A 26,687-nucleotide genomic window follows, 5' to 3' on the forward strand; every position below is an offset into this window, starting at 1 on the left:
TTAGAAAACTTTTAACTTTAGATCAAATGGTTATGGATTTTTATCAGATTGACTCTGTCTACACTTCCCACTGCCTCAGGAAAGCAGCCAATGTGATCAAGAAAGCCACTTACCCCAGTAATTTTCTCTTCTCACATCTCCCATCAGGCAGAAGATGCAAAAGCTTCAGACCACATACCATCTGGGTTACAGACAGCTTCGACCCCACTGTAGTAAGACTCATAATGGAGATAAAGATCTCAGTCTGCCTTGTCATGACCCTTGCATTTTGTCTATCTACACACCACTTTACATCACTTTCTTTGTACCTTTTACATTATATTCTGCGTTCAAATTAAATTCTCCTCCTCCTTTCCTCTTCTTCATTTCCTCACTCTGGTCTCTTACCACTTCTCCTCATCTGCCGATCACCTCACCCTTCTCCTTCCCTTTCTCCTATGATCCACTCTCCTCTCCTATCAGATTATTTTCTCTTCAGCCCTTTGCCTTTTCCACCTATCACCTCCCAGTTTTGTACCTCCCCCCCCCCCCCCACAACCCACCTGGCTTCACCTATCAACTTCTAACTTGTACTCCTTCCCCTCCCACAGTCCCTCCAGAGTTTTGTGTGTGTTACTCTGGATACTGTTTTTACTTTACTTTTTGTTCAGACTTCAATGCTCTAATGATTCTTCTTTTTCAAATTTATCATCACAGACATACTATATTTCATGAAATTTGTTGTTTTGTAGCAGCAGTACAGTGCAAGACATTAAAATTACTGTAAGTCCCAAAATAAATAATCTGTCTGGATGGCACATAGACAAAAGATTTTCACTGTCTCTGGGTACATGTGACAATAATAAAAAACAAAGTCCAATTTTTACCACTAATTCTTTTCTGACGAGGCTCAGCTCTGTGGTTTGGATGATGCAGGAGGAGGCCTTTCCTGTTCCTCTGCTATTCAATAAATGTTGAGCTCAGCACCATTTTCCTGCACTAACCCACATCCCTTACTTCTCCAAATAGCCAATGATCAGTTGTGCTCTATCCTCAGTAAACTCAGTGATGGAGTCCCACAGCCATTGCTTAGAGAATTTAAAGTTTGAAGAGACTTAGTTTGTCATCAAAAGATCTCACAAATTTCTACAGATCTACTGTGGACAGCATTATAACTGGTTGCATAAGTGTCATGGGTCAAAGAGTCGTTCAATGAAGGTTGAGGTGACTGGATTGACTGTAGATGATTCCTGCACATTGTGGGTACAGGAAAGGGCTGATGCTGCAACTGGAGCAATACACAAACTGCTGTAGGATCTCCCCTCCATAGGTGCTGCCCGACTTGCTGAGTTCCTGTGCTTTGGTGTTCTATGACCCTATGACTCTACTAAGAAGTCACAGTAATGAAAGATGCAAAACTCTGGGGCTGTTCAGAGTGAATGTGAAGTTGATTGTTTCACTGGTTGAAAGGTCAGAAACCAGGAGTCACAGGTCTCAGATAAGGAATCAACTGTTCAGGACAAAGGTGAGAAACATTTGTCCATTCAGACAGCGGCAAGCATTTCAGAATCAGAATCAGGTTTAATATCACTGGCATATTCTGTGAAATTTGTTGTTTTGCAGCAGCAGTACATTGCAATACATAATTTTAAAACTATACATTACAATAAATATATATTAGTGTAAGTTTGCCAGTGGCCCAATCAAATCAAGCGTGAGAGAGGAGGTGACTCACAGGTCAGTGAGTGAGAAAGAAATGATCACAGGTTTTCGTCATTTTCTGCTGGCACAATCAAATCATGTTTCATTAGCAAGCAGAGCAACCATTGTTGGAGTGGACCAGTGTTAGACTGGAGAGGCTTTGCTCATCATGCTTCAGCGAGAACTGGCTTGGGTGATGTTGGTATGTTTCTTCTCCTTCATTCTTTGCCTGTTGATGCACAGTTAGAGCAGCGAGGATGGCTCCAGGGGCAGGGTTGTTTTCCTTGTGTGAGATGTGGGAATTCTGGGAGACCTTCAGCCTCCCAGATAACCACATCTGCACCAGGTGCACTGAGCTGCAGCTCCTCAGAGAACCTGTTAAGGAACTGGAGCTACGGCTCAATGACCTTCAGCTCTTACGGGACACTGAGGAGGTGATAGATAGGGGCTACAGGGAGGTAGTCACTCCTAAATTACAGGAGGCAGGTAACTGGGTGATGTCAGGAGAGCGAAAGGAAATGGGCACCCAGTGCAGAGTGCCCTTGTGGTCATTCCCCTCGAAAATAAGTACACTGTTTTTGATATTTTTGAGGGGGGGGGACAGGGGTTAGCTACAGTGACCAGGGCTCTGTCACTGACTCTAGCACTGTGGCTCAGAAGGGAAGGGGGTAGGAGAACAGGACTGCATAGTTAGAGAAGTAGACACAAGATTCTGTGGACACGACAGAGATACCTGGATGCTATGTTGCCTTCCAGGTGCCAGGGTCAGGGACGTCTTGGATCGGATCCATGACACTCTTAAAGGGGAAGGATAATCAGCCACAGGTCTTGGTACATATTGACACTAATGACATAGGTAGGAAAGGTGAGGAGGTCCTGGAGAGAGATTTTAGGGAGCTATGTAGAAAGCTGAAAAGCAGGGCCTCAGGGATAGTAATCTCTGGATTGCTGCCTGTGGCATGTGGCAGCAAGGGTAAGATAAAGATGATATGACAGATGAAAGTGAGCTGAGGAACTGGTGCAGGGGCAGGGGTTCAGATTTTTGGATCATTGGGATCTCTTCTGGGTAAGGTATGGCCTGTACGAAAGGGGACCAATATCCTTGCCAGCAGGTTTGCCGAAACTGTTGGTGAGGGTTTAAACTAATATGGCAGGAGATGGGAACCAGAGTGATGGGGTTGAAGACAAGACTGTTGGTTTACAAGCAGAGTCAGTATGTAGTGAGACTGTCAGAATGGACAGACTGATGATACGGCAAAATTGCAGTCAGTGGGATGAGTTGCAGTGTAACAGGGAGACAATATCAAACAGTGTGATGAATACAAGTCTGAAGGTGTTATATTTGAATGCAGTTTACGGAATATGGTAGATATCTTGTAGCACTGCTAGAGATTGGCAGGTCTGATGTTGTGGGCATCACTGAGTTGTGTCTGAAAGAAGATTATAGTTGGAAGCTTAACATCCAAGGGTACATGTTGTATCGAAAGGACAGGCAGGTAGGCAGAGGGCGTGGCATAGACAATAGACAATAGGTGCAGAAGTAGACCATTCGGCCCTTCGAGCCTGCACCGCCATTTTGAGATCATGGCTGATCAATTACTATCAATACCCGGTTCCTGCCTTGTCCCCATATCCCTTGATTCCCCTATCCATAAGATACCTATCTAGCTCCTTCTTGAAAGCATCCAGAGAATTGGCCTCCACTACCTTCCGAGGCAGTGCATTCCAGACCCCCACAACTCTCTGGGAGAAGAAGTTTTTCCTTAACTCTGTCCTAAATGACCTACCCCTTATTCTCAAACCATGCCCTCTGGTACTGGACTCTCCCAGCATCTGGAACATATTTCCTGCCTCTATCTTGTCCAATCCCTTAATAATCTTATATGTTGCAATCAGATCCCCTCTCAATCTCCTTAATTCCAGCATGTACAAGCCCAGTCTCTCTAACCTCTCTGCGTAAGACAGTCCAGACATCCCAGGAATTAACCCCGTGAATCTACGCTGCACTTCCTCTACAGCCAGGATGTCCTTCCTTAACCCTGGAGACCAAAACTGTACACAATACTCCAGGTGTGGTCTCACCAGGGCTCTGTACAAATGCAAGAGGATTTCCTTGCTCTTGTACTCAATTCCCTTTGTAATAAAGGCCAACATTCCATTAGCCTTCTTCACTGCCTGCTGCACTTGCTCATTCACCTTCAGTGACTGATGAACAAGGACTCCGAGATCTCTTTGTATTTCTCCCTTACCCAACTCTACACCGTTCAGATAATAATCTGCCTTCCTGTTCTTACTCCAAAAGTGGCATAGTTCTGTTGGTAAAAAATGAAATCAAATCCTAAGAAAGAGGTGACATAGGATTGGAAGATGTTGAATCTTTGTGGGTAGAGTTAAGAAACTGCAAGGGTACAAAGACCCTAATGGGAATTATATACAGGCCAGAACAGTAGCCAGGATGACAGCTACAAATTACCATGGGAGGTAGAGAAGCATATCAAAAGTGCAATGTTACGATATTCTTGGGGGAATTTCAATATGCAGGTAAATTGGGAAAATCAGGTTGGTGCAGGATCCCAAGAGTGAGAATCTGTAGAGTGCTTACAAGATGGCGTTTTAGAGCAGCTTGTGGTTGAGCCCACTAGGGGATCAGCAATTCTGGATTGGGTGTTGTGTAATGAGCTGAATTTGATTATAGAACTTAAGGTAAAGGAACCCTTAGAAGGTAGTGATAACAGTAAAACACATTAAATGCTGGAGGAACTCAGCAGGCCAGACAGTATCTATGGAAAAGAGTACAGCTGACATTTCGGGTCAAGACCCTTCACCTGGACTAGAGAAATAAGTGGCACTGATAAAAGTATGATAGAATTCACCCTGCAATTTGAGAGGGAGAAGCTAATGTCGGATGTATCAGTATTACAGTGGGAATTGTGGTGGCCTGAGAGGGAACTGGTCAAAGTTGATTGGAAAGGGACACTAGCAGGGATGACAGCAGAACAGCAATGGCAGGAGTTTCTGGGAATAATACATCCCAAAGATATATACACCCCAAAGAAGAAATATTGCAAAGGCAGGATGATGCAACCGTGAGTGACAAAAGAAGTCAAAGTCAACATAAAAGCAAAAGAGAGGGCATATAATAGAGCAAAAATTAGTGGGAAGTTAGAAAATTTGGGAATCTTTTAAAAACAAACAGAGAGCAACTAAAAAAAGCATAAGTAGCAAAAAGATTAAATATGAAGGTAAGTTAGCCAATAATATCAAAGAGGATGCCAAAGGTTTTTATTTACAGATATATAAAGAATAAAAGAGAGGCAAGAGTAGATATTGGACCACTGGAAAATGACTTTGGAGAATAGTAATGGGACACAAGGAAGTGGTGGATGAACTGAATAAGTATCTTGCATTGGTCTTCACTGTGGAAGATGCTCGCTGTAAGCCAGGAGTTTGAGAGTGTCGGGGAAGAAGGGTGTGAATTTACCATTACTAGGGAGAAGGTTCTTTGGAAACTGAAAGTTCTGAAGGTAGGTAAGTCACTGGACCAGATGGTGTACCCTCCAGGGTCCTGAAAGAAGTAATTGAAGAAATTGTGGAGACATTAATAATGATCCTTGAAGAATCAACAGATTCCAGCATGGTTCTGGAGGACTGAAATAATGCAAATGTCACTCCATTCATCAATAAGGGCGAGAGGCAGCAGAAAGGCCAGTTAGTCTGGCCTTAGCGGTTGGGAAGATGTTGGAGTCAATTGTTAAAAATGAGGTTACAGGGTACCTGGAGGTATGTGATAAAATAGGCCAGTCAGTATGGTTTCCTCAAGGGAAAATCTTGCTTGGAAAATCTGTTGGAATTCTTTGAAAAGGATTCAAGCAGGATAAGACAAAGGAGAATCAGAGAATATTGTTTACTTGGATTTTCAGAAGGCCTTTGACAAGGTGCCACACATGAGGCTGCTAAAAAAGATAAGATCCCATGGTATTACAGGAAAGATACTAGCAATGCTAGTGCTTTGGCTAATTGGTAGGATGCAAACATTGGGAGTAAAGGGAGCCTTTTCTAGTTGGCTGCCCTTGACTAGTGGTGTTCTACAGGGGTCTGTGCTGGGACCATTTCTTTTTACATTATATGTCAATAATTTGTACTATAGAATTGATGGCTTTTTGGCCAGGTTTGCAGATGATATGAAGATAGGTGGAGGGAAAGGTAGTGTTGAAGGAGGAGGGCTACAAAAGGACTTAGACAGATTAGGAGAATGGGCAAAGAACTGACAGATGGAATACAGTGTCAGGAAGTGTAAGGTCTTACACTTTGGTAGAAGGAATAAAAGCATATACTAGTTTATAAATGCGGAGAAAATTCAATAATCAGAGGTTGCAAAGGGATTTGGGAGTCTTTGTGTACGATTCCCTAAAGGTTAGCTTGCAGTTTGAGTTGGTGGTAAGTATAACAAATGTAATATTAGCATTCATTTCGAGAGGACTGGAATATAAAGGCAAGGATATGATGCTGAGTCTTTATAAAGCACTGGTGAGGCCTCACCTGGAGTATTGTGAGCAGTTTTGGGCCCCTTATTTAACAAAGAATATGTTGACATTGGAGACAGTTCAAAGGAGGTTCATAAAAATGATTCTGGGAATGAAAGGGTTATCAAATGAGGAGCGTTTGATAGCTCTGGGTCTGTATTCGTTAGAGTTTAGAAGAATGACAGGGGATCTCATTGAAAGCTATCAAACCTATAAAGGCCTAGATAGAGTGGATGTGGAGAAGATCTTTCTGGTGGTAGGGCAGTCTAGGACCAGACAGCATAACCTCAGAATAGGTTAGAATGGAGATAAGCAGGAATTTCTTCAGCCAGGGAGTAGTGAATCTGTGAAATTTATTGCCACAGATGGCTATGGACACCAAGTCATTGGGTGTATTTATGGCAGAGACTGATAGGTTCTTGATTAGTCAGAGAACCATAGAACCATAGAACATTACAACACAGAAACAGGCCTTTTGGCCCTTCTTGGCTGTGCCAAACCATTTTTCTGCCTAGTCCCACTGACCTGCTCCTGGGCCATATCCCTCCAAACCCCTCTCATCCATATACCTGACCAAGTTTTTCTTAAATGTCAGAAGTGAGCCCACATTCACCACTTCATCTGGCAGCTCATTCCATACTCTCTGTGTGAAGAAGCCCCCATTAATGTTCACGTTAAACTTTTTCCCCTTCACCCTTAACCCATGACCTCTATTTTTTTTCTCCCCTGGCCTCGGTGGAAAAAGCCTGCTTGCAATCACTCTATTTATACCCATCATAATTTTATACACCTCTATCAAATCACCCCTCATTCTCCTACGCTCCAGGGAATAAAGTCCTAACCTATTCAACCTTTCTCTGTAACTCAGTTTCTCAAGTCCTGGCAGCATCCTTGTTAACCTTCCCTGCACTCTTTCAACCTTATTAATATCCTTCCTGTAATTAGGTGACCAAAATTGCACACAATACTCCAAATTCGGTCTCACCAATGTCTTATACAAACTCACCATTACATTCCAACTCTTATACCCAATACTTTAATTTATAAAGGCCAATGTACCAAAAGCTCTCTTTACAACCCTATCTACTTGTGACGCCACTTTTAGGGAATTATGTATCTGTACTCCCAGATCCCTCTGTTCTACTGCACTCCTCAGTGTCCTACCATTTACCTTGTATGTTCTACCTTGGTTTGACCTTCCGAAGTGCAATACCTCACACTTGTCTGCATTAAACTCCATCTGCCATTTTTCAGCCCATTCCTCCAACTGGTCCAAGTCCCTCTGCAAGCTTTGAAAACCTTCCTCACTGTCCACTACACCTCCAATCTTTGTATCATCAGCAAATTTGCTGATCCAATGTGCCACATTATCATCCAGATCATTGATATAGATGACAAATAACAATGGACCCAGTGCTGATCCCTGTGGCACACCACTAGTCACAGGCCTCCACTCAGAGTAGCAATCCTCCGAGCTTGAACATTTACGGGAAGGAGGCAGAAGAACAGAGTTGAGAGGAAAATGGATCAGTCATAATAAAATGTTAGAACAGACTTGATGGGCAGAATGGTTTAATTCTGCTCCGATGTTTCATGGTCTTATTTTTGTGAAGTTGAGTGAAGTTCAGAATCAGAATCAGAATCAGGTTTATTATCACCGGCATGTGATGTGAAATTTGTTAACCTAGCAGCATCAGTTCAATGCAATACATAATCTAGCAGAGAGAGAAAAATAATAATAATAAATAAAATAAAACATAATAATAAATAAACAAGTAAATCAATTACATATATTGAATAGATTTTTAAAATGAGCAAAAACTGAAATACTGTATATTAAAAAAGTAGGGTAGTGTCCAAAGCTTCAATGTCCATTTAGGAATTGGATGGCAGAGGGGAAGAAGCTGTTCCTGAATCATTGAGTGTGTGCCTTCAGGCTTCTGTACCTCCTACCCGATGGCAGAGGGGAAGAAGCTGTTCCTGAATCACTGAGTGTGTGCCTTCAGGCTCCTGTACCTCCTCCCTGATGGCAGAGGGGAAGAAGTTGTTCCTGAATCACTGAGTGTGTGCCTTCAGGCTTCTGTACCTCCTACCTGATGGTAACAGAGAGAAAAGGGCATGCCCTGGGTGCTGGAGGTCCTTAATAATGGACACAACCTTTCTGAGACTCCTTTGGTTCAAGGACCTAATGGTTGAGGGGTAATAACTTTTCCTGAACCTGGTGGTTTGAGCCCTGATGCTCCTGTACCTTCTTTCTGATGGCAGCAGCCAGAGAGAGAATGTCCTGGATGGTGGATTCTGCTTTCCTGTGACAATGCTGCTTCTCATGTAGATATGCTCAATAGTGCAAGGGCTTTACCCAACATGGACTGAGCTGTATACACTAACTTTTGTAGGATTTTCCATTCAAGGGCATTGGTGTTTCCATGTCAGGCTGTGATGCAGCCAATCAATATACTCTCCACCACACATCTATAGTTAAAATGTGGTTGGGAAATAATGACAGAATAAAGGAATGCCTCCAAATATAAAATAATCACAACTCCTCACTGTTTACGATGTAATTCACTTTGTAAATTCAAAAGTACATCAATGGGGTTTGGAGATGAGGGTGATTGGGCGAGTTGTTCTAGATCCTCCACCAGCAATGGGACATGGTCCTTATTGGTGACAGTGGGGACTAAGGATCTTCGACCTGAAAGTTATCTCAGCTTCTCTCTCCACTTATGCTGCCTGATCCATTGGGTGTTGTTGGGGTTTTCAGTTTTTGTTTTGCAGTTTCAAATTCCTGGGTGTCAACATCTCTGAAGATCTATCCTGGACCCCCATATTGATGAGATTACAAAGAAGGCATGAGAACAGCTTTATTTCATTATGAATTTGTCTGTCACCAAAGGCACTGGCAAAACTATACAGATATACCATGGAGAGCATTCTAACTGGCTGCATCATCATCCGGTATGGAGGGGTCTCTGCACAGAATTGGAAAATGTGGCAGAAAATTGTGAACTCAGCCAACTCCATCAACGTTATAAAACTCTGGTTAGAGTACTGCATACCGTTCTGGTCTCCTCACTATAGGAAGGATGCTGAGGGTTTGAAGAGGGTGCAGAAGCGGTTCACCAGGATGTTGCCTGGTTGAGAGGTGTGTGCTATCTCAAGAGATGAGATAAACTTGGGTTGTTTTCTCTGGAGCACCAGAAGCTAAGGGGAGATCTGATAGAGAATTACAAGATTATGAGAGGCATAGACTGAGTGGACAGAGAATATTTGTTTGCCAGGGTTGAAATACCAGAGGGCATGCATTGAAGGTGAAGGGGGTAGATTCAAAGGGATATGAGAATAAGTTTTTGTTGTGAATGTCTGGAATTCGCTGCCTGGTATGGGGGTAGAGGCAGATATATTAGAGGCTTTTAAGAGATGTTTGGATAGGCACATGGATGTAAGGAAGATGGAGGGATATGGACATGGTGCAGGTAGGAGGGATTAGTGTTTGAGTTGCTGGTTCTTGTTCCTGTGCTGTACTATGTTCTATGGCCACTAGTTTGTGCAGCATCGAGACATCTTCAAAAGACGATACCCTATCATCCAGCACATGCCCTGTTCTCTTCGCTCAGATCGAGGAGATACCGGAGCCTGAAGACACACACTCAACTTTTTGGGAACAGCTTGTTCCCCTCCACCATCGGATTTCTGAGTGGGCAATGAACCCTACCTTACCATTTTTCCTTTTCCCCCTCTTTCTGCATTAATAATTTAATTTTTATACGTACTTATTGTAATGTATATTCTAAATTATGTATTGCAAGGTACTGCTGCCGCAAAACAACATACTTCACGACATATGCCAATGATATTAAAACTGGTTCTGATTCTGATTCTGAATGCACCCTCACAGGCGCACGCCTAGTTCCGCCCTGCTGGCGTACAGGGTGTTTGCATTCTAAGTACATTGATAATTTTAAATAAAGCGGCAATGTAAAAATTATATATTGATGTAAGCGAATGAAGTCGCAAATGATTGACAGGTGACATTGACTGATGGGCGCATCAGCCAATGGGGGAGCTAGATGTTCGGGTGACGAATCAGAGAACAGGAGAGATTGATACCGGAAGCTGTGTGATCAATTGGGGACTAGGGGCGGGCTTGGTATGGTAATGAAGTGGCGTGGGTGGACCAATGGGCGGAGGTTGCCGAGCTGCAACTTTCTTGTAACAAACATCAGCTGGAGCCTCACGTGGGGCGGTGGGTTTCTGAGAGTTGGAGCCGGTGTTCGCCGTTTCCTCCATCTGTTCCCGTGTGGCTGAGAGTCGGAGCTCACTCCTTCTCCATCCGTTCTCGTGTGGCTGAAAGTCGGAGCCGGTGTTCGCCGTTTTCTCTATCCGTCCCCTCGTGACAGAGTCGGAGCCAGTGTTAGCCGCTTCCTCCATCCATCCCCGTGGGGCTGAGAATCGGAGCTGGTACTCGCTACTCCCTCCATCCGCTTCTGTGTGAAGGGCAGCCGCCAAGAGACAGTTCCAGCTCCGCTCCGGGGGTCATGAAGGCGGGCACCGGACAGGACGCACACTGACACCGGCTGTCATTCGCTGGGCTCTCCGCACCACACAGTGAGATCTGACGCGGGACTCACTCCTCCGTCTCTGCCGCTGACTTGCTCTGCACAGCTGCACCGCCAACACTCTGCAAACCCCGAAAAGGAACGAGGCGGTGCGTCTGAAAAGTAGCAGACTTCTTGTTTTTGTCTGACTCGAACAAACGTGTCCGATTTTTACTCGTCTCCTGCTCTGGATTTTCCGTTCTGTTGGTTGTCAGGAGGTTTTATTCAGCAAACGCTGGAAGAGTGGATTCGGGAGCGATCGATTTCACATGGTCAGGTTGGTGACGTTCTTATCAGCGGGGGTTAATCATCCCATAGTGTGTGCGTGGGGGGGGGGGGTTAAACATTTAATTGCATTTAATGTAAGCAGGCACTGAGATATGATCAGGGTATGTATGGTTGATGTTAGAGACCAGAGTTCCCAGCAACACATTCCAAAATTTCAAGCCTGCCGTTTCACATTGGCTGGTGTCCAGTGGCAGTGTTACAGTAGCCACCAAAATTACCGCCGTGTTACAAAAACTGTAAGCGGTGCCTTTCTGATGAAGCGACCAATCCCGCTCCTCAATTCGCTGGTCCACTCGACCTTGTTCTGAGTGGCCGCTCTCTGCGTTAACAGCCGCCGGAGAAGTCCGCCGAGCTGTCCTGTGGCCATCAGTAAATACAAATTCGCTTTAGCGGTATGAGACTTTCAAAAACAGGGCTATTGTTAACATAACCCCAGCTGAGAGTTTCGAACCAGCACTGGTATGACTACTGAGACAGTTGGTGTGCAGAATGTTTATGCTAGGAGGCCATTTTGCCCACTGTGCCTATACTGAAACCATGTAAACTGCTCCCGGTGCTTCGATCTTCCCCGGCATCTTGCGCTGTGGGCACCACTCCGGACTGTAGGTGTTCGCGCTAGGGGTTCATTACTCGGTCCCATTTCACATTTTTATTCACTTTCATGCAAATTATTTTAGTTTGCATTGAGTACATTTTAACAGTGAAAATGCCTGAATCGTTTTCCCTGACTCTGATCCTCAGACTCGGTATGGAATGGTGGTGGGAACTTGATGGCCCATTTCTGCTCCGGCGTCTTATGGTCAGGATGACACCCAGTAACAGGCAGGGTCAGGCCTTAATATCACCGGCAGATGTCGTGAAATACGTTGTTTTGCGGCAGCAGTACACTGCAATACACAATTTAAAACAGATTATAATAAGTACATATATTAAAAAGCAGTGCAAAAAGAGGAGAAAATAGTGAGGTCATTGTCCATTCAGAAATCTGAGGGCGGGTGTGTGTGTGTGTGTGTGTGTGTGTGGGGGGGGGGGGGGAGGGAGACATGTACCAAGTCTCCTCAAACTCCTTTGTAATTGCATCCATGTGTTGGACCCGGGATAGATTCTCAGATAGTGACACTCGGGAACTTGAAATTGCTCACTCTTTTCACTTCTGATCCCTCGATAAGGACCGGTGTGAGTTTCCTCGACTTGCTCTTCTTGAAGACCACTATCAGTTCCTCGGTCTTGCTGACATTGAGTGCAAGGATGTTGCGATACCGCTCAACTAGCTGATCTGTGCGCCGCCTCGTCACCATCGGAGATTCTGCCAACAGTAGATCAGCCCCCAACAGAACGGGGAGGAGGGTTGGGACGGTGCGGTCGCGTGCGGGGATCAAGATGAAAATGTTGGAACCAGACCGGAGCCGGTTCTGATCGCGGTGTAATGGGAGAAGGGACGGGCGGCTGCGAGCTGGATGGTCCCGTAACCCCGTCATTGACGACGCTGTTCGGTGCTTCCTGGAGCTCTGTTTGACCTAAGTACAACACTCTTCGGACCATCTAGCCCATGCTGAACCATTTAAACTGTCTACTTCGATCGACCTGCACCGGGACCCCCCACCCCTACCATCCACGTACTTATCCAAATTTCTCTTAAACGTTGAAATCGAGTTCACATGCACCACTTGCGCTGGCAGCTCATTCCAGACCTTCACGACCCTCTGAGTGAAGACGTTTCCCTTCCTGTTCCCCTTAAACCTCTCACCTTTTGCCCATAACGTAAGACCTCTAGTTGTAGTCTCTCCCAAGCTCGGTGAAAAGCCAGTTTTCCCTACCTATATCCCAGTTAATTGTGTAAACCGCTATCAAATCTCATCTCAGTCTTTTACGTTCTGAGGAATAAAGTCCTAAACTATTCAATCTTTTCTTGAACCTCAGGTCCCGGCAACATCTTGTAAATTGCTCAAACGCTGAGGGCTTGAGGCTCGGTCTGAAATGCTCCCGGGTGGTGTTGGATTCAAAGTGAATTTATTACCAAAGTACATATGTACATGACATTCACAGTAACTACAAAGAAACAATAGAATCAATGAAAGACCGCACGCACCAAGATGGACAAACACTAATGTGCAAACAGAAAAAGAGAATAATAAAAAATAAATATCGAGAACGTGAGATGAAGAGTCCTTGAAAGTTAGTCCATTGGTTGTGGGAACATTTCAGTGATGGGGTGAGGTTGAGTCAAGTGCCTGATGGTTGAGGGGTAATAACTGTTCCTGAACCTGTTGGTGAGGCTCCGTGATGGCAGCAGCAAGAAAAGCGCATGGCCTGGATGGTTCAGTTCGAGTAACAGCGGGGGAAGCAGGATTTCGGCCCACTCTCCCGGTACCTGCCGCCATGGGTGTACGGACATAACCCCATCTTCTACGCCTTCCGTGCGTGTTCTTCTAAACACTCCGGGAGGTTGTTCCCGATTCTAACCAGAAGAAATTTCTTCCTTAAATCCCCGTGAAACTCCCACAATTTGCCCACTGTTTTCCGTATGCCCCTTGTCCTCTGTCCGATGAGGCCTGATTTATGGAAATATGAACAAGGCAGAAAGGGTGGACACACACCGGCTGGTCAGGCCTTAAGGGACAAGAATCGTTAGCAACGATTCCCTCGTTTGTCGAGATGCCACCCTTTACCTCCGGGAGAGTCTTGGCCTCTTTCCGGTTGCATCTGAACCTGTTAACGGGAAAACTGTCTGAATTGACTCTCCTCCAACCGACGCAAATCGCATTTCAAACAATCCTCCGGACCCGCGCCATCCCACTTACAGACTCCCTGACGGGAGGACTGCCAGGGCACAGGTAGACCCGGGGGGAGGGGTGATAATGAAGGCTTGTATTTACCAGGAGCGTCGGGCAGTGGCGGTTTAGATAAGAACCAATTCAGGAGAAGTGAGTGGGGAAAGAGATTATAATAATGAAGATGTGGAGTGGGTGTCAGCAGGTGAGAAGGAGGCAGGGAGATACAGTTGCTGGCCATGTGCCGGGTGTTTTTCGAATTAGCCACTGATCTAGTCCACAGGGGAAGGGGACCGATCCGATGCTCTGGGTTTACGTTAAGACGGACCAGTTCTCAACAAACCTGGGCCGTCCCAGTCCCAAAGTGCAAGGAGGTTGTGCCATCCTCAGGGAGGGGCAGAGGGGATTTCTCAGTGTGCCTCGGGGTGAGGACCTACAGCTCCGGCGAGCGACTGAACATAGAACATTATGCCGTAGCACAGGCCCTTCAGCCCGCAATGTTGTTCAACTTACTCCAAGATCCCCCCCCCCATACGTAACTCAAGTTTTCTTTCATCCATGTGCCTATTTAAGAGTTTCTTAAAATGTCCCTAAAGTATCTGACTCTACCAGATTCAGATCTGCAGTGCATTCCACCGCACCCAACTTTGTATTAAAAAAAACACCTACCTCTGACATTCCCCTATAGCCCATTCATCTTAAAAAATGTCATCTTGTATTAGCCATTCTGTTCCGGTAAAAATGCGCTAGAATATCCCTCTATCGATGCCTCTTATCCGATCGTACATCTCTCATCCTCTCGTTCCAAAGAGTAAAGCCTTAGCGCTCGACTTATCCTTAGAAGACATGCTCTAGTCCAGAGAATCCTGCTAAACCTCCTCTGCACTCTCTAACGCTTCCAAATGCTTCCAATAATGAGTCGATCAGATCTTCAAGTGTGGTCTAACTAGGGGTTAATAGAGCTGTCACCTTGAGGCTCTTGATCTCAATCCTGCGACTAACGAAAACCAATATATCATATGCCTTCTAAACACCTATCAGCTTTGAGGGATCTATGAACGTGATACCCCAGATCCCTCTGTTCGTCCACACTAAGAATCCCGCCATTAACATTGTACTCGACCGGCAAGTTCGACATTTCGAACTCAATTACTCCACACTTTTCTGGAGTGACCCGCTTCTGTCACTTCTCAGCCAGTTCGGCATCTTCTCAAACTTCTGTATGAAATATAGCCGCTGATATGCCTTCTTCATAACAGCACAGAAACAGGCTCTTCGGCACAACTCGCCCATACTGACCAAGATGCCCTGCTGAACCAGTTCATTACGCCGTGGCGCGACGCTTTACTGATGGGTGCGTCGGCGTTCAACTCATCTAAGAAAGTTAGTACGTTCCTTCCTGTCTAGGCGTCGGTTTCCTCCCATAGACCAAGGACGTACCGGTTCGTAGGTTAATTGATCATTGTAAATTGACATGTGATTAGGCCAGGGTTAAATCGGTTAAGTAATGGGCTGCTGGGCGGCGCGGCTCAGTGGCCTGGAAGGCCTTGTTCCGCGCCGAGTCTTTAAAATGTCCATTAAAAAATATCAGAGCAGCGAGCTGTGGAAAAGCGCAGGGGTACGGAAGTAGGTGTATGTTCACGTGTAAAAGGCGAATTGGATAAACCCTGTGAAAGCTGCGGGAACGATCCCAGCCTCCTGTTCCCGCGGGAAGCAGCAAAGTAACCCCAAACGTGTTAATCAGAATTGGGAGGAACAGGGCAAGAATGAAGAGGGGACGGAATGCGGGGAGGGCAGTGCCTACTGGTTTCCTAGTACAGAAAGTGATTGAAGCTGCCGCGTCAGTCAGGAATTAACGGCAACTAAGGCAGGGGCGGCCGGGCTGTGGCTAGTTGCTGGGTAAGCATCACACTATTTTGAATTCCTTTGGGAGCCCTCTGTCCATGTTTATCCCAAACCAGTTTCATTCAAGCCCATTTATATGATCACCATAACGTTGCTGGTAACGAAACGTCGACTGTACTCTTTTCCTAGACGCTGCCTGTCTTGCTGAGTTCCTCCAGTGTGTTGTTCGGAATTCCAGCATCTGCAGATTTTCTCTTGATTTAGAAGGGGCAAAGGCAGGTTACTACCGCCCTAAAGCCAATTGTTTCGGGCGGATGGGGCTCGTCAGCCGTGGTTGGCAGCTCATCTAGGAAAGGGAAAACTCTGATCTCGGACCTTTGCTGCTATACCCAGTTATGGGGAAGGCTTCGGGAGTAAACCCCGAGGGAAAAATCCGGAGCTGGAGTCCCTAAAGCAGTCCAACTTTGAGTTCAACGCTGAATGGCAACTCCTGCGACGCTACTGGTACTAAACTGTATCAATTCCTTTGGCTTCATCGGATGCTAGCTCTCCATATCCTATGTCCTGGCTTGCATATCATGTAGACAGCTAGGCCGCAACATCTGTAGTCGACCCCGACCAACTCAGGGCATCGACAATGTGCCCAACCTCTCTGCTGCTTGCAACATTACACAGTGACTTCAAAGCCCTCGGAGGCTTTGGACAACGTGGGATGCTCTGAGCTCACCAGAAGCTCTCTGGTAAGGGAAGTCATGGTAGTGAAACGCTTCAGCATTCACAAAAGGCAGATGTAAAGAGTCAGGACACTGTTAATGGCAAGTAGTCGAACAACATCAAGGATGTTGTCTGGACTTGACCTGAGTTACAGGGAATAACAGGAGAAAAGGTTAGTATTTTATTCCCTGGTGTGTAGGAAAATGCATAGACTTGATAGAGGTATGCAAAATTCTGAGGGGTGCAGATAGGGTAAATGCAAGCAGGGTTTTTCCACTGAGATTGGGTGAGACTAGAACTGGAGGTCATGGGTTAAGGGTGAAAGGTGAAATGTTTAAGGGGAAAATGAGCAACTTCACTCAGAGTGGTGAGAGTGTGGAACGAGATGCCAGTGTAAATGGTATATGCGGGTTTGATTCCATCTTTCGAGATATTTAAGAGAAATTGGATAGGTACATGGATGGGAAGGGTATGGAGGCCTGTGGTCCCAGTGCAGGTCAATGGGACAAGACATTAAATGGTTCAGTATAGACTAAATGAGCTGAAGAATCTGTTTGCACTGTACTGTTCTATGTCTCTGACTCACAGTTGTGCAGAAATCTAGAGGTCCATGTTCATGGGCTGTCTGAAAGTGGCCCTACATGTAAATATGGTGCAAAAGGAGACACGTGACACACTTGCCTTCATTAGTTGCTGAACCGAGGCAGCGAATCAGGATGTTATTTTGCAGCTCCATAAAACTAGCTCGGCTACATTTTGTGTGTTGCCTCTAGTTCTGGCCTCCCTTTTATAGGAAAGATGGTGAGATTTACCAGGATGTTGTCTGGATTAGAGGGCACAAGAGGTTGGACAAATTTGGGCTGTTTTCTCTGGAGTGGCAGAGGCTGAGGGGAGATCTGATGGAGTTTTACAAGTTAATGAGAGGCACAGATGGAGTGGACAGAGAGTATCTGTTTCCCAGGATTGAAATGCCTACTACCAGAAGGCATGTATTGAAGGTGGGAAGAGGTAAGTTCAAAGGAGAGTTGGGGTTATGTTTTTTTACAAGGGGTGGCAGTGGAGGCAAATATTTTCAGGGTGTTCAAGAGGCTCTTGGGTCAGCACATGAATGTGAGGAAAATAGAAGGATATGGGCATGTGTAGGCAGAAGAGATTAGCTTCTTTGGGCATCTGATTACTAATTTAATTGGCTTGGCCTGTTCCGTGCTCTGAGATGGGCCTGGACAGATTTGGACGCAGAATCTTTGTCCTTTACCCTGTCATCCAAGGTGTTGATCTCGGAGAGGGAGTGCAGGTGCCCAGCTGTCCCACCTGTGTTTGTACAGCCTGTCCTCATCTTCTCGGTGTGGCTGTAAACATCGATGGAAATGGGGAAGGGAGGCTGCAGCAATACCACCACAGGTTGAAACAAAATTCAGTGGTGAGGCAGACTGCACCTACACAGCAGTGGCTGTGGTCAAAGGGGGAAATCTGTGTAGATGTCCCGCTGTTGGATTGAACCCCACTCCTCCCAGGATAGATGCTCCTCTGTGGGATTGAACCCCTCTCCTCCCTGCACAGAAGGATCCAGGCACAAATCCCAGGAGGGCTCTGAGTGGGTGAATTGTCCCCTGGGGCCAGCAAATGTCATTCCAACAGCTGATCTGGATGTTACCACAGTGATGTTTGTGGGACCTTGCTGTGCTCAGTAGCTCCTATGTTAGTGACTAATTACTAGTCCTTGAAGGTTAACTTGAAGTTTGAGTCAGTGGTGTGGAAAGCAAATACAATCTTAGCATTTGTTTCAAGAGAACTGGAAAATCAAAGTAAGGATGAAATACTGAGGTTCAGTAACACATTGGTCAGACTGTCCTTGAAATATTGTGAGCAGTTTTGGGCTTCTTGTCTAAGAAAGGGTGTGCTGGCATTGGAGAGGGTTCAAAGGAGGTCTATGAGAATGATTTTGGGAATGAAAGGGTTAACACAGGAACATTTGATGACTCCGAGTCTGTTCTTGCTAGAATTTAGGGGGGATCTCATTGAAACCTATCAATTATTGAAAGGATAATTATTGATAGAATGGATGTGGAGAGGTTGATTAGTCAGGGTGTCAAAGGGTAGAGGGAGAAGCCAGGAGAATGGAGTTGAGAGGGAAAATAAATCAGCCATGATGGAAAGGCAGAGCAGACTCAATTGGCCCTAATTCTGCTCCTTTATCTTATGGATTTATAGTCTAATTGTCAAAGATACCTCATTGGCTTGAAGGTTGGGTTTTCAGCATCCAGGGCTAGCGGTGGTGGTTGGGCTGAGAGTTTCGTGAGCTGTTGATGTCAGTTTGTAAAATCAAAAATTAATTTTATTCGCTATGTACACTTTAATATATCAAGAATTTGCTGTGGTATGTTGGTCAGAGCTCGACATGCAATATAAAATAACATTCAACAATATAAAGAATAAATAATTATTTAAAAATAAAGTTAGAGGTTAAAGTATAGATACGGAATAAAATGTGCAGAAATGTATAAATAGTATTTATTTACAATATAAGCAGCATAACAAGTGGTTTGAAGTATTTACAGTGCAATGATGGAGGTAATTGATAGAGGCGGGGCGTGGAGCTAACTAGAACGGTTGATCAGATTAATTGCCTGGGTGAAGACACTTTTAAAATTGTGTGAAATTTTGGTGCAATAGCCCTATAGCACTTTGTCGAAAGGAGTTTTTGGAAAAGACAGTTTGCTAGTTGCATTACGTCCACAGATTTTTTGGTGGGGGTAATAGAGATTAGAAGCCCTAGGCTTAAGGAGGGAAGGGAGAGCATTGATGAGAGGTTGATGGGGGTTGATCTTGCCCATCACTTTGACTGTAACAGCCCCTCTGGACCTGTCCCTTGTGGATTTGGGTACACAAGGCAACAGTGGAGGAGTCAGTATTGTCACAGGGAACTCCAGGGCTTGCAAAGATGTTAAGCTAAGAGCAGATGAGAGTTTTGTCACAACAGTGAGGTGCATAACCTGAAATGTGCTTCCTGTAAATGGGGTGGGAGATGTTGTGATCTCCCAGAGGGAAGCTGGTCAATTACTGGGTGGAAAATCTAGTGTATAGAGAAGCACTGGGGGATGGGAAAGACCAGTCAAAAATACAGCATTTGTATGCAGAGTCAGGTAGCAAACCAAGTCCAAAATGGAGCACTGATGAGTTCACAGAATGAAAATCTGTTCTTGGAGTTGAAAAAGAAAGTTCTGGAAATACTCAGTAGGCCAGGCAGCATCTGTGACGAGAGAACTAGTTAATGGTTTGGCTGATTTTGTGATATTTGAAAGATGAGGTTGTATAAGGCATTGGTTAGATCACAGGGAGTAATGTGAGTGATTTTGGGCCTCTTATTTAAAAAAAAAAACGATGTGCTGGCCTTGGAGACGAGGTTCACGAGAATTATTTTGGTAATGAAATGGTTAATGTACAAGGAGTGTTTGATGGCTTTGGTCCTGAACTTGCTGGAGTTCAGAAGAATGAGGGAGGTTCTTATTGAAACCTATTTAATATTGAAAGGCCTAGATAGAGTGGATGTGAAGAGGATGTTTCCAATAGTAAAGGAGTCCAGGACCGGGGGCGATCCTTCTAGAGCAGAGATGTGGAGGAATTTCTTTAGCTAGAGGGTGGCAAATCTGTGAAATTCATTGCCATTGATGGGAGGCCAAGTTACTGGGTATACTTAAAGCGAAGGTTGATAGGTTCTTGATGAGTCAGGGTGTCAAAGGTTACGGGTAGAAAGCAGGAGAATGGGGTTGAGAGGGATAACAAGCTAGCCATAATGTATCAGTATTACAGTGGAGTAAAGAGAATTACAGAGGCAGGAGAGAGGAACTAGCCAAGATTGATTGGAATGGAACACTGGCAGGGATATCAGCAGAGCAGCAATGGCTGGAATTTCTGGAAGCAATTGAGAAGGCGTTGTATATATACATCCCAAAGAGGAAGAACTCTGAAGGCAAGATGACACAACCGTGGCTAACAAGAGAAGTCAAAATCAACATAAAAGCCAAAGAGAGGGTATATAACAGAGCAAAATTGATTGGGAAGCTCTTAAAAACTAACAAGACAACTTAAAAAGTCATTAAGAAGGAAAAGATGGAATACAAAAAGTAAGCTTGCCAGTAATATCAGAGGATAACAAAAGTTTCTTGAGGTACATAGTGTAAAAGAGAGATGAGAGTGGATATCGGACAACTGGAAAATGATGCTGGAGAGGTAGGAATAAGGGACAACAAATAGCAGATGAAGTAAATAAACATTTTGCATCAGTCTTCACTGTGGAAGACGAGCAGAATGGTGGAAGTTCCAGGTGTTTGGGGGGGGGGGATGAAGTGTGTGAAATTACCATTACTAGAGAGAAAGTTCTTCATAAACTGAAAGGTCAGAAGGTAGATAAGTCACCTACTGGCATGGTTCTTGAGGAATGGAAAATTGCAAATGTCACTCCACACTTCAAGAAGGGAGAGAGGCAGAAGAAAGGATAGGCCAGTTAGTCTGACCTCAGTGTTTGGGAAGATGTTGGAGTCGATTGTTAAGGATGTGGTTTTGGGATACTTGGAGGCACATGATAAAATAGGCCATAGTCAGCATGGTTTCCTCAAGGGAAAATCTTGCTTGACAAACCTGTTAGAATTCTTTGAAGAAATAACAAACAAGATAGACAAAGAAAATCAGTGTATGTTGTGTACTTTGATTTTCAGAAGACCTTTGACAAGGTGCCACACATGGGACTGTTTAACAAGCTATGAGCCTGTGGTATTACAGAAAAGATTCCAGCATGGATAAAACAGTGGCTGACTGGCAAGAAGCAAAGAGTAGGAATTGGGAATAAAGGGAGCTGTTTCTGGTTGCTTGCTGGTGACTAGTGGTGTTCCACAGGGGTTAGTATACTTATATTGTACGTCAATGATTTGGATGATGGACTAGATGGCTTTGTTGCAAAGTTTGCAGGTGATATGAAGATAGGTGGAGGGGCAGGTAGTTTTGAGGAAGTGGAGAGGCTACAGAAGGACTTGGATTAGGAGAATGGGGAAAAAATGGCAGATGAAATAGAGTTGGGAGGTGTATGGTCATGTACTTTGGTGGTAGATTCTTTTCAAAAAGGAGGTAACGTTTAAAAAAAAAAAGATGCAAAGGGACTTGGGAGTCCTTGTGCAGGATTTCTTAAAGGTTAATTTGCAGGTTGAGTTGGTGATGAGGATGGCAAATACTATGTCAGCATTTATTTTGAGTGGACTAGAATATAAAGGCAAAGATGTGACATTGAGACTTTATAAAGCAGTGGTGAAGCCTCACTTGGAGTATTGACAATAGGTTTGGGCCTCTTACAGGACCATAAGACATAGGAGCAGAATTGGACCATTTTTAGCCCGTCGAGTCAGCTTCATCATACCATTATGGCTGATCCCAGATCCCACTCAGCCCCATACACCTGCCTTCTTGCCAAAACATTTGATGCCCTGACAAATCAGGAAGCTATCAATTTTCACTTTAAATATACCCACGATCTTGGCCTCTACAGTGTTCTGTGGCAGGGCATTCCACTGATTCACTACTCTCTGGCTAAAAAAATTCCTCCTTGCCTCTGTTCTAAAGAGTCACCCCTCAATTTTGAGGCTACATCCTCTAGTTTTGGACACCCCCACCAAAGAAAATATCCTGTCCACATCCACCCTGTCTAGTCCTTTCAACGTTCTGTAGATTTCAATGAGATCCTGCTGCATTCTTCTAAATTCCAGTGAACACAGGCCCAAAGCTGCCAAATGTTCCTCGTATGTTAACCCCTTGCATTCCTGGAATCATCCTCATGAACCTTCTCAGGATCATCTCCAATGACAACATATCCTTTCTGAGATTGAGGCCCAAAACTGTTGACAATACTCCAAATGAGGCCTGACTAGTATCTTATAAAGCCTCAGCATTATCTCCTTGCTTTTTTATTCTATTCCCTTGAAATAAATGCCAACAATGCATTTGCCTTCTTCACCACAGACTCGACCTGTAAATAACCTTCTGGGAGTTTTGCACGAGGACTCCCAAGTCCCTTTGCATCTCTGATATTTGAAATTTCTCCCCATTTAGATAATAGTCTGCACTATTGTAGCTTTTACCAAAATGCATTATTATACATTTCCCAACAATGTATTCCATCTGCCACTTTTTTGTCCATTCTTCCAATTTGGCTAAGTCATTTTGCAATCACATTGCTTCCTCAGCACTACCTACTCCTCCACGTACAGTATCTTTGTATCATCTGTAAACTTTGCCACAAAGCCATTAATTCCATAATCTAAATTCTTTGACAAACAATTTGAAAAGTAGTGGTCAAATACTGACCCCTGAGGAACACCACTAGTCACTGGCAGCCAACCAGAAGAAGCCCCTTTATTTCCACTCACTACCTCCTGCCTGTCAGCCATTCCTCTGTCCATGCCAGTATATTTCCTGTAATGCCATGGGATTTTATCTTGTTAAACAGCCTCATGTGTAGCATCTTATCAAATGCCTGCTGAAAATTCAAGTAAATGACATCCTGTATGTCTCCTTTGTCCACCCTGCTTGTTACTTCCTTGAAGAACTCTAACAGATTTGTCAGGCAAGATTTCCTTCAACAGAAATCATGCTGACTTTGACTTATTTTATCATCGGTCTTCCAGTACCCTGAAACCTCATCCTTAATAATGGACTCCACCACATTCCCAATCACTGAAGTTAGGCTAATTGGTCTATAATTGCCTTTCTTTCACCTTCCTCCCTTCTTAAAGAGTGGGGTGAAATTTGCAATTTTCCAGTCCTCTGGAACCATGCCAGAATCAAGTAATTCTTGAAAGATCATAAGCAATACATCTGCTATCTCTTCAGCAACCTCCTTCAGAACTCTCAGATGTAGTCCATCTGGTCCAGGTGACTAAACCACCTTAAGACCTTTGAGTTTGCCTGACAGCTTTTCCTTTGTAATAGCAAAGGCACTCATCCTGCTCTTTCCTTGGCTTTTATGCAGTCCTTGACTTCCCTTGTCAGCCATGGTTGCCTATGCCTGCCATTTTGAGAACTTCTTCTGTGGGACGTATCTGTCCTGTGCCTTGTGAACCATTCTCAGAAACTTCAGTGACCTCTTCTCTGCCATCTTCCCCACCAGTATCCTCCTCCAATCCACCTGGGCAAGCTCCTCTCTCATGCCTCTGTAATTCCCTTTATTCTATTTTGATACTGACATATCTGACTTGTGCTTCTCCCTCTCAAATTGCAGTGTAAATTCAATCATATTATGATCACTGCCTCCTGAGGGTTCCTTTACCTTAAGATACCTAGTAAAATCTGGATTATCACACAGCATCCAATCTAAAGAAGCCTTTTCCTGAATAGGCTCAAGCACAAACTGCTCTAAAAAGCCATCTCATAGGCATTCAGCAAGATCAGTCTCTTGCAGTCTGGCATCACCCTGATTATCCCAACCCCCTTGCATATTGAAGTCCCCCATTACAGTTGTGACATTCCCCTTATACATGCCTTTTCCAGCTCCCTTTGCAATCTCAACCCCACATCTTGGCTACTATTTGGAGGCCTATATATGATTCCCATAATGGTTTTATTTAAACTCTTTCAGTGTCTTAACTCCACTCACAAAGATTCAACATTCTCTGACCCTGTGTCACCTCATTCTAAAGATGTAATTCCATTTCTTACCAACAGAACCACACCACCAGCTATGCCTTTCTACCTGTCCTTTCAATACAAGGTGTATCCTTTGATGTTAAGCTCCCAAATATGGCCGCCTTTCAGCCATGACTCGGTGTGATACCAACCAATCTGTAATTGTGCCATGATTTCATTCACCTTATTCTGAATGCTACATGATTTAAATACAGCACCTTCTGTCCTTAATTTTTCACCCCTTTGAATTTTGCTTCTGTGATACAATTAGCTCTTTGTTCTGTCTGCATTTGAACCTAATCATTGGCTTGTCCTTCCTTACATTCATGTGACATCCATCATCTACTTGTAAACCTGCTTGCTCATCCTCAGCTTTATCATCCTGGTTCCCATCCCCCGCCGTATTAGTTTAAAGCATTCAACAATTTTAGCAAACCTGCTCACAAGAATATTGGTCCCCCTCAGATTCAAGTGCAACCCTTTTGTACGGACTACACCTGCCCCAGGAGAGGTCCCAATTATCCTGAAATCTGAATCCCTGCCCCCTGCTTCAGTTCTTCAGCCATGCATTTATCTGCCATTTAATTCTATTCCTATCCTCACCGTTGCATGGTACAGGCAGCAATCCTGAGATTACTACCCTTGAGGTCCTTAGAAAGGATGTGCTGAAACTGGAGAGTTTTCAAAGGAGGGTCATGAAAGTGACTCCAAGTTTGAATGGTTTGTCATATGAAGAGTGCTAAATGGCTCTGGGCCTCCACTCACTGGAATTCAGAGGAATGAGGGGTGACCTCTTTAAAGCCTATCAAAAGCTAAAAGGCCTTGATAGAGTGGATGTGGAGAGGATGTTTCCTATGGTGGGAGAGTTTTAAAACCAGAGGACACAGCCTCAGAATAGAGGGGCATCCTTTTAGAACGGAGATGAGGTGGAATTTCTTTATCCAGAGTGTGGTGAACCTGTAGGATTCATTGCCGCAGGTGGCTGTTGAGGCTAAGTCATTGGGTATATTTAAGGAAGAAATTGATAATCTTGATTAGTCAGGGCATGAAGAGATACAGGGAGAAGGTAGGAGACTAGGGCTAAGAGGAAGATTGGATCAGCTGTGATGAAATGGTGGAGCAGTCTTGATGGACCAAATGGCTTAATTCTGCTCCTATATCTTATGGTTCAGTCTAACCTCTGATACCCAACAGCATCAGAGCTTTGCACCTGCACTATGTGGTTTTGAGACTGCCTCGTGTTGGTGTAACTATGGGAGACTAGATTGTGACTAAATAAACCTAGTTACAAAGGAAGCCTTGGGCAGCAAGCTGTGATGCAGAGTTGCTCTGAACTCAGATCAGCTCCTGTCCTCAAGGTGACGTTGGCACTGATCTTTACCGGATCTGACTCAGGGCTAGAGAATGGTCTTAACCTCTCACCCTTCTCCCTCTGTCTTTGGAAGCTTATTGTACCCATTCTGAATGTAACATTGGTGTTTCATGCCCCTGAATTTGCCACAATTGGTTATTAAGAAGAGAATTATCTTATTTTTGAAGGTCTTTTTCTGCTGTGCTTTTAGCCTCTCTCCTGGACATTGTTTTCAGTATGGTTGCCAGGTTTAAAGGATGGACTGTAACGGATTCCAGTCTCTGATGGAGGAGACAGTGTAGATGGAGAACTTGTTAAATCTAATGCAGCTACATTTAGGCTTAGAGTCACGTAACCCATCGAGTGTGTATTGGCCATCAGCTGTGTATTTTCCCCTCTTCCCATCAACTTCCCTCAATTCTACCCCTCTCACACTGGAGGGGGCAATATACACTGGCTAATTACCCATCACCCCCACACTGGGGGCAATATAGACTGGCTAATAACCCCTCACCAACACACAGGAGGCAAAGCACACCAGTTAATTCACCAACTGGTAGGTGCCAGGTGAAAAGCCAGTAAGGGGAAAGATCAAGGGGTGGGGGAGGGGATAGGCAGGAAAGGTGAAGGAGGAATGTAAGGGGAAGGCACTATGGGTAGTAGAAGGAGACGGAACCATGAGGGAGGTGATAGGCAGCTGGAGGAGGAGGCAGAGAGAAACTGGGATGGGGGAAGGGGGGGAATTACCCTGCCCCCTTCCTCTTCAGTCCTGATGAAGGGTCTCAGCCCGAAACGTTGACTGTTCGTTTCCCTGCTGAGTTCCTCCAGCGTGTTGTGAGTGTTGCTTTGACTACAGCATCTGCAGAGTATTTTGTAAGACTGATTTTATAGGTTAAAAGATTCGCACTACATGGTGGGCCAATGGGCCTGGACTGTGCTGTCATGTTCTATGTAAATCTGGCCAATCATAGGGGTACATACAGTGGCACACAGTGATCCTTTCGGAACATTTCATAGCCTCTGATACTGGTCTCAGTATGCCTGCTGGAGTTTGAATGGTGTTTATAGTTCAGTTTCCAGATACTTTATCTAATTTAATGCTGGGGTGTATGTGAACTCACTGAGGTTGCTGTTATCAGAGCCACCTCGGCTGGCCAGTGGCTGATACATAATGAGCTGTAGTGAGGACTATAGCGGTAGTACACGGGCTTCCCCAGGAACCCCCTAATTGCTGGTGGTCGGGCAGGGG

At 44.7% G+C, this 26,687-nt stretch overlaps 1 protein-coding gene across 4 annotated transcripts in view; it reads left to right on the top strand.

Moving 5' to 3' along the window:
* The window catches only part of mef2b (myocyte enhancer factor 2b), a 211,807-nt gene that overhangs the window by 77,150 nt on the left and 107,970 nt on the right, over positions 1–26,687 (top strand). For 3 of the 4 annotated variants that reach the window (XM_073068088.1, XM_073068089.1, XM_073068091.1), the window contains exon 1: positions 10,422–11,078. The exons of the other annotated variant lie outside the window; for it this stretch is intronic. The gene's annotated coding sequence lies outside the window, so the exon portion shown is untranslated. Of the gene's footprint in view, positions 1–10,421; positions 11,079–26,687 lie in introns of those variants that run through there. 4 annotated transcript variants of the gene reach the window in all.

The sequence above is a fragment of the Hemitrygon akajei genome, chromosome 16 (assembly GCF_048418815.1).
Source record: "Hemitrygon akajei chromosome 16, sHemAka1.3, whole genome shotgun sequence".
NCBI lineage: Eukaryota > Metazoa > Chordata > Chondrichthyes > Myliobatiformes > Dasyatidae > Hemitrygon > Hemitrygon akajei.